General features: G+C 32.7%; 1 long non-coding RNA gene across 1 annotated transcript; it reads left to right on the top strand.

The window, feature by feature from the left end:
• The first annotated feature begins 3500 nt into the window (after positions 1 to 3500).
• On the top strand, positions 3501 to 8487 carry LOC149888121 (uncharacterized). Its single transcript, XR_016452285.1, has 3 exons — positions 3501 to 3693; positions 4761 to 5596; positions 8293 to 8487. It is a non-coding gene; the product is annotated as an uncharacterized LOC149888121 (long non-coding RNA).
• The last annotated feature ends 715 nt before the right edge of the window (positions 8488 to 9202 follow it).

The following is a 9202-nucleotide window of genomic DNA, read 5'->3' as shown; positions in this document are numbered from 1 at the left end:
CGCGTATCAAACACCAGATGTAGTCACCCATCATAGCTGCATCCCATCTGCCCTGGTATCTTTTCTCCATTGCAAGAATATCCTGATGGAAACGTTCCCCGTGCTCTTCACTCACATCACCCAAATTTGGTCTGAAAAATTCCAAGTGTGAATGCAGGTAATGCAGCTTTATTGACATTCTGCATTTCATATCTGCGTACCGTACAATTAAGTTTTCCACTATCTCTTTGTAGTTATCACTCTTATTGTTGCCTAAAAAGCTATGAACAACATGTCTAAATGCAGTCCATGCTTCTTTTTCAACAGCAGACATTTTGTCCTCAAGCTCCTTACATGCCAACATAACTTTAATCTGTGGACCAACGAATATACCTGCTGAAATTTTTGCATCTGACACCTTTGGAAACATCTGCCGAATATGCTGGAATGCTGCACTATCTGGGTTTAATGCTTTGACAAATTGTTTGATAAGACCAAGTTTAATGTGAAGGGGTGGTAGTAAGATCTTTTCAACAGGTATCAGAGATTGATTAATAACATTGTGCGAACCAGGCTGTAAATGTTCTCTCACTGGCCACTCACGTCTTGTGAAGTGCTGGTTTGCAGCCCTGCTATCCCATAAACAAAGAAAACACGAGTACTTTGTGTATCCTCCTTGCAGACCGAGAAGAAATGCTAGCATCTTAAAGTCTCCACATACATCCCACTTGTAACTGTCGTAGTTGATTTTCTCAAGCAACAACTTCACGTTCTTATAGTCTTCCTTTAGATGAACGGAATGAGCTACTGGAATCGAAGGAAATCGGTTTCCGTTATGGAGCAAAACTGCCTTTAGACTTCTTGTTGAGCTGTCAATGAATAATCTCCACTCTTCAGGATTGTGAACAATGCCAATGTCATTGAAAAGACCACGAACGTCATGACAATAGCACAGTGATTCTGATACTACATAAAAGTATGCGAATGTTTCATGTCTTTTTCGGTATTTCGAGGTTCTGCAGCTTGGATCTAATAAATTCCATTCTTTCAAACGTGATGTCAGAAGTTCTGCATTTGATTTAGTGAGACCTAAATCTCGTACTAAGTCATCAAGTTCTTGTTGGATAGGGAAATGAGGTGAATTATTCGGTTCCCTGAAATCAAAGTCATCATTGAGTTCATCCGGTGAGTCTACTTCAGAATGATATGCAGCTGCTTCTTCGGATTGAGGTGGAGTAGGAACAGGCAATTCATCACTGTGTGGAACTGGTCCAATAGAAGATGGTGTACTTGGATAAACTAGAGTCAGCCTATCTTTCGGTTTTTTATACTTTGAAATGTCAACAATGCAGAAAAAGCAGTCATCATGATGGTTCGTCGGTTCTCTCCATATTCTCGGAATCGCAAAGGGCATTGACTTTCGGATTCCACGCAGCCATCCTTCCAGAGTTGATCTGCAGCTACCACAACTGTAGTGTGGTGCCCACGATTTGTCCTGATCTCCCATAGCCATGCCAAAATAAGCATGATATGCAGTAAAGAATTTTGTACCACTGACAATCTTATGTTTAGCTTGTGTTGGACTAATATAGTAACCACAAACATAACAGAATGAGTCAGGACAAAGCTTGCAGGATCTACTAGACATATTCACCACTTCATGTAACAGTTGTAATTAGTTAAACTGAAAATAAACACACGAATATAGTTAAAATCAGCATATATATATAATGTTTTAATTGCATTACACATATACGAAAACTCCGAAATATACTTTATGCTTTTTCTCAGGAAATCTTGATGATAGAGAAAAACCAATGGTACCACTGAAATCAGCATACAAAAATTATGTAAGAAACATTAAAAAATTAACATAAACAAAAATGTTGTTACATGGTGTTCTTAAGCGTACAATTTATTTGAAGTAGTATTTTTAAAACAATAACTTTTGACTATAGATAATAACGTTTTGTAAACAAGAAATTCCAAGTAAAAGAGAAAAGAAAATATAAGATAGATCAAATAACATTTAAAACCAATAAATTCAAAATTTTGAGTCTTATTCATTTCGCTGACAATAAATAAGTCTCAAAAAAAAAAAGACATTAAGTTGTAAAGGGTTTGAAACAAACTATTTTCAAATTCTTGTGAAATACCTTCTGGCTCTCATAATAAAATATTTTTTCAAAAAGTTGTCTCATAAAAATTTGTTTAAAACTTATTTGAAGTGCTATAAAATAAAAAAAACAGTTAGCAGAGTGAAAAGTAAATATGAGGTGGTGCTGATCTTTTCATGTTTTATGAAGTAATGGAGGTTTTCACTTAAGAATAATAATTTATGCAGTGTTTTTTGTATTAAAACGATTTCTTATTTGCAATGCATAGCTTATTATTTTTAAAGTAAACATTAGTTAAATGAATGCCCACTTACGAGTGGGGTGGGGGTGGGAGGTATCTGTGAGGGGGCGCATTTCGTTACAAATACTTTACAGTATTGATAAATAGTTTTACAGTATTTTCAAAAATCCAGCTAAGCTGATCAAAGAAAAAAGTTTTAACCTGTAATTAAACTTATAAAAGAAGAAAAAAACTAGCAATCGAAAAGTGGACTCAAGAAACATGGACTCAAGAAACTGGACTAAAGAACTGGACTCAAGAACTGGACTCAAGAACTGGACTCAAGAACTGGACTCAAGAAACATGCACGCGTGGACCTATTTCTTCTTACCGGCTTATTGTTAACAACTTATTAATATTAGTATGCTTTTTTCTGTAAAATAAAATGTCTGTGATAATTTACCTCGCCTTTGGTGATAAGTTATTCCGGTTGTCAGGTGGCAAAAAAGGTGACAGCCTGCACCTGTTGTCACCTTTTCAATATCATCGTTTCGAAAGTGACACGTTTCATACAATACATTTCTCACAAAACCTTTCACACGACAGTTTGTAATTTTTTTTTAACTCTAACTTTTTTTAGAAACCTTTTTGAAGATAATATAATCCAATTCAAACGCAAAATATGTAAAAAGGTTGTTTTGAAATTTCTGGCATTTTTTATCTCATTCTTTTTTCCTAAAAGTAAGAATAATTGGAAATGAGATTAAGGATATCAGTTCTACCATGTTTTTGTTCAGATCTGCCACGTCTAAGTACTTATTTAACAGATTATTCTATGTGACTTCTCTGATAATCATTTTTCACTTGAAGTTATCAAGAAATAGTAGAATATGAAAAGAGATTTTCAATCAACTATCCAACTCACCTCACCTTTGCAAACTGTTAGATATTGAAATAATTAGATCCGTTAAAAGAAATTGGAGAGATGTTTTAAATAACTAGAAGAAAGAGACCATAGGCGCCGAGTTCACGGGGGCAACAGGGGCAGTGCCCCCCCCCCCCCCCCAGGAAATTTATACTAACAATATATTATCACGGATCATCATCAGGGCGAGAGTATCTATTCGCCCCCGAGATAATCCGTGATAATATATTATTAGTATAAATTTCCTGAGGGGGGGGCACTGCCCCTGTTGCCCCCGTGAACTCGGCGCCTATGAAAGAGACAAGATGTCGAGGGTGCATGTCTACAGTATAGTTACCGAGATATTTATCAGTTTGGTATTCAGATTCTGGAAAAAGGTCTGGTCGAGGGTGCATGTCTACGGTATTGTTACCGAGATATATAGCAGTTTGGTATTCAGATTCTGGAAAAAGGTATGGATTTTGAATATTTTGTTTATGGATTTATCCCAACTAATATACTTTCTGGTTATAAAAAAGCCCTCGCAGAATCAGATACAATGCTTAGTAAGACTATACCAGAGGCTTTGTGACAAAAAAAAATTGCGTCTGATCTAAAAAAAAATTTAAAATATGAATCAAAGTAGGAATGTATAAAAATAACTCACAGTACGAATATATATTAGGAACTCTGATTAAAGTTTGCAGAGAAAACCGTACCATAACGTAAACACTTTAGGAAAGAAAGGTTGTGCAGAAATCACAATTTTCAGAGGCAAGCTTCTCATTTGTCTTCATCATAATTTGGAGTGACCAAAATCTGATTAAAAGCAGAAATTTGGGTGTGATGATCCCTTACCATAACATGTAACATAATTTTTTTATTTTGTCTCATCATAGTATGTTACTTGATTTATTTAGTTGAAAGCAATTTTTTGCAACTTTCCTAGTGATGTATAAGAGACTCTGAAGGCCCAATTCTGAAGGCCCAATCATATTTAGTAAATTTTATCTTATAGCATTATAAGTTTGGTAATTGCATTTGAAAATAATAATTTAAAGCAACATAAGTTACGATCTTGAAAGTTCATTTCTTGTTGTTTGATGTTTGAAAAAGAAATACAGCTCCGACCTAAAATTGGTCCTTTTTTTGCCTCTCCAACCCGTAAGACCTTCCAACGTCCCGATAATTAAGCATGAAATATTTCAAAACAGATCAACTTTTACCCTTAAAATTTTTAAAAATGTTTCCCTTAAATATTAATGAATGTTTAAAATTGGTGTAAAAATTTATGCAAGCCTGGTCCTATCTTTTTACGTCATCAGAATAATTAACTTATAACACATCTGAGCAAAAAGTACAATAGTGTTGAATTTGCGTGACATTTTATAAAAATGTGCCAAGTAAAGTTCTATCATCAATTTTGTATAAATAAGTTCTATTATCAATTTTGTTTTAGTAAGTTCTGTTATCAATTTTGTTTTAGTAAGTTCTTTTATCAACTTTGTTTTAGTAAGTTCTGTTATCAATTTTGTTTTAGTAAGTGCTATTAACAATTTTGTGGAATGAATCATTGAAATCGCTACGTTTTTAATGAACTTTAACGAGACGAGGACAAAGGACGACGAGAGATGATGAGAAAAGGCGAATAATGACCAAGAGAAAAGTTGAAAAAAAACTGCCAAATTGTTTAAAGAGACGCACGGAGAATTTTTGAAAAACACTTCTCATACTCATATTCATGCTTAAATGGAAAAAAAATCAGATAAGAACATTTTCATCTAACTCTGACGTTCTTATGCTAGCGAACTCGATGGTTTCATTTACCGCATTTATATGAATTTTTCCTATCAGAAGAGAACATTTATTGAAACTACAAAAGATGATTCACGAGCAGAAAGAGAAATCGTACTTAATAGGTTATTCAGCGGCAAAGCCAAGACTTCGTTTCGGATCAAACTTCATGAGCAAATATTTTCGCATTGATTTAGTAAAACGAAAAGGTTTTTTAATTATAACATTTACATCTGCAATTGCTTTGCTTTTTCATTTTATTTTATTTTTTGCTTTTTTTATTTTTAATATATGGAAACCAGTGCACAAAGGAACAATTAAACTTATAGAAACCAGTACACTGCAGAACAAAGACACGTACGGTAAATCAAAAAACATTTGAACTTTAAAAAAAGATTTCTTTAGAGTTTACCTAGTGTAGGTAAACTTAATGTATGATGTGCAGCTGCAGAATATGGCCTGTTTTCATTAGATAACTTAATAGCCTAAAGCGTAATGATTATATTTCACTGTCAAGCATGGTGTTATACAAGATGGGTAGATGTGTGGGAATTCATGCAGCATAAGTCTAAGCACATCCAGGTAAATTGCTCTTCTTTAAGATAACAATGGTTTCAATCATTTACAAATGCAAATTGGCCAACTTTAGGTGGTAGTATAAATACAAAAAAAAACAAAGTCTAGGATGTATGATTAGTTATACAGAGATGCAGTTAGTTATACAGTCTACTGAGCAATTAGAGGTGATGCTATACGGAAAAAAAAAAAAAATTCAAATTTAGTGCAAATGTTAAATTTGAGTTAAAACTAGATAAAGGAAAAATATTTAACCTAAAGTTACCTTTATAAAGAAAAAAACTCGTCATTTTTGTCTGCTCTTTATCACATTCTTTAAAATATTTCCCACTTTACCTTTTCAAAGGCATAGTGGGAAATGTTTCCCACCTTACCTTTTCAAAGGTAAAGTAGAAAATATTTTTAACTATTGCGATAAAGGGCAGACAAAAATGACGGGTTTTTTCTCTGGGAAAAAAGTAAAGAAACGGTTTTATTTAAGATCTGTGTTTAAAAAATTCCGCCTGTTGCCTGATAAAAAGAATTTTTAACTTTGGGATTCGATAGATAAATTGATGCGATTTCTTTAAATGTTTTACCATTGTGATCTTGTGCCTCGACAAGCGGTTTGATCAAACCCAATTTTATATGAAGTGGTGACAGAAAAAAATATGTATACAGATCCAAGAACAGAACGTTTCATATTGTAGGTACCTGGCTGTAAGTCTTTTATTTTAAAGCATTCTTTTTGCAGACAGTAATTTACAGTAATTCTGCTATTCAACATTCACAAAAAACCAGTGTTCTTGGTGAACCCTCCTTGCAAATCAAGAAGAAAACCTTGCCTCTTAGAATCTCAACTTTTATCCCACTCGTAGCAATTGCAGTTGATTATTTGCAGTAAAGTCTTAATATTGTTGCAGCCATCTTTTAAGTATCCCTGACTGACTTGTAGTAAAGTAGTAAAATAGGTAGTAAAGCCTTGCAGAGCCGTCAATAATTAGTCACCATTGGTAAGGTTGATTTCAATAGGTTTCTTTCTTTCAACCTGGATGCAAACAGTTTCTGTTGCCTCTTTACCATCTAATATTATTTTGAAAAGAAATAACTTGGCCCCTAATAAAAATTTCGTTTGTTGTAATGGGTAATTTTTCAGTTTTCAAATAGTGCGATTTGTAGCTCTTATTAAAAAAAGGGCAGTTGAGAGTATCAGTTGTCAGTTGACGATCGAGGTGATTGAATCATCAAATATACAAATTTGAATAGTGTTGTGAGGAGGGAGACTTAAATTAAAAGCAGCAATCGGAAAAGACATGCTTAAGATGACTCGTCAACTCTTCATATAGTTAAATGATAATGTGAAAAGAAAAAAAGTTAAAAACAACTGAAAAAAGGCGTTAACACGAAGACTCATAAACAATAAAACGGAAAGAAGACGGAGTTAAAAACGATTGAGAAAAGACGTACTGACGGAGACTTATTCAACCTGCCAAGTAAATAAATGATGAATAGGTGTCGCGACCATAAAATGAGCAACAACTATAAAAGCTCTCTCTCTTGTATGTATGTATGTATGTATGTATGTATGTATGTATGTATGTATGTATGTATGTATGTATGTATGTATGTATGTATGTATGTATGTATGTATGTATGTATGTATGTATGTATGTATGTATGTATGTATGTATGTATGTATGTATGTATGTATGTATGTATGTATGTATGTATGTATGTATGTATGTATGTATGTATGTATGTATGTATGTATGTATGTATGTATGTATGTATGTATGTATGTATGTATGTATGTATGTATGTATGTATGTATGTATGTATGTATGTATGTATGTATGTATGTATGTATGTATGTATGTATGTATGTATGTATGTATGTATGTATGTATGTATTTATGAAAATAGGATTAGGAGAGGGAAGACGGAATTTTAAAGAGAAGTAAATGAGAGTTCTTAAAGAAAGTTTTAAGAAGAATTTTAAAGAGAGAGAATTTTTGTGATTGAAAAATACTTTGATGAGTAAGCAGCTTTATAAGTGAATAAAAGAGAAAAAGAAGAAAATTTTGATAATCAGAAGAAGTAAAAAATGAAGCAGGTGTCAGAAGAAATTTTAAAGAAGAATAACCAGAAGTTTTAAATAAAGTAGAGATATTCGTAAAAAAAAAAAAGAACAAAAAAGAGGAATAATTGGGTATCAAAAGTTTTATAGCACTTTACGAAAATCTTCTCACTGTTTGTTATACTAAAAATAATTTTTTGGAGCTTATTATAAAACTGCAGCTAGTAAGGTGGCTGAATTTAAATTTTTTTCATTTTGTTATTTAGCCGTAGTTTAAGGAATTTATGGCCTGGACTCTAAGTATCTGTAAAAACATTTTAATATGTGAAACACGTTAATTTAATTTGAGCTGCAGCCACTTTCTGTACGATTTTGTTGCCTTCACGTTGCGGTTTGTAATGTTCTTATCCTACAAATGATAATTTGATTTCCTATAAAATTCACTAAAAAAAAAAAGGTTAAATCGTGTTTTGATGAAAATCTTAAAAAGAGTAAAGTAAGTCCCTAAAAAGCAGTAAAAGTCCTTAAAAAGCAATAAAAATCGGTTAAAGTCGTTAAAACTCGTGTAACGTACCGCATTTGTTAATTATTTTAAACCTTTTTTTTTTTTGAAGGAAGAACAATAAATACATCATTGAGTTTTTAGGTTTGGTGTCCGAATCAAGAGACGTTGTTCCGCCCGCAGCAGATTTGGATTAAAGTAACCGTGGTAGAAAGACAAGTTTTAGTGTGTAAAATATGTAAAAATCATAAGTTTAATAGGTTGTTAAGCTTAAATATTTAGATAACAGGCTTTTTGATTTTTTCAAGATTTTCCATCCTTTTTTTGTTTTTGTTTTTTTAAAATTAGATTTCTTTGCTTTTCAAATTAAATAAGATATTTTTAAAAATTTAAATTGAAAACATTTTATTTAAATCTTTTACATAATCAGTGCAACTGTTTCATAATTTTGTAACAGAACTTTAGTAACAAAACTAAAAGCAAGATCGTTTATTTGTTCCCAAACCCAACCTCACACGGTGGCTTAAGGAGCTCTAAGTACACTAATGGTAGGTAAGTTCTGACGAAAAAAACCCTCGTTATATTTACAATTATTTTAATTACGTAAAGTTTAAAATTTCTAAAATGGGTAAAATGAAAGTCACGTAATACTTGGTTGCTTTAAACTGCACGTTTACCGCTGAGCTACGAAAGACAACAAACATGGCGGAGGAGCCGAACTTGACGGAGCCAAAATGGGTAGATGCTTTTCACGGAGCAAATTAATTCGAAGCAACTAATTATAAATTCGCAGGAGACATCAACCTTTAGGTGCTGCTTCAATCAGATACAATAGGATGAGGATGAGATGATGATTTTCAATGATTTATTGAAAAACATGCTTCCGCAAATATGTATGAAGAGAAAACGTGTTGGATGTATATTTGCGCTTTAACCGACTGCTCAAGCGCTCAACGACTGTATGTTAAGGTTTCATAATGGCAACAAATATTTAATGAAATTTTATTCAGTTCTTCAAACATAGAAAAAAATGTCAACAAAGAAAAAATGTGTT

Source organism: Hydra viridissima, unplaced genomic scaffold, assembly GCF_058129835.1.
Source record: "Hydra viridissima isolate aposymbiotic clone 2 unplaced genomic scaffold, HvirCarnegie_v1 scaffold_5, whole genome shotgun sequence".
In the NCBI taxonomy this organism is placed as follows: domain Eukaryota; kingdom Metazoa; phylum Cnidaria; class Hydrozoa; order Anthoathecata; family Hydridae; genus Hydra; species Hydra viridissima.
The sequence above is the reverse complement of the archived record's forward strand: the minus strand, read 5'-3'. Positions and strand labels throughout refer to the sequence as shown.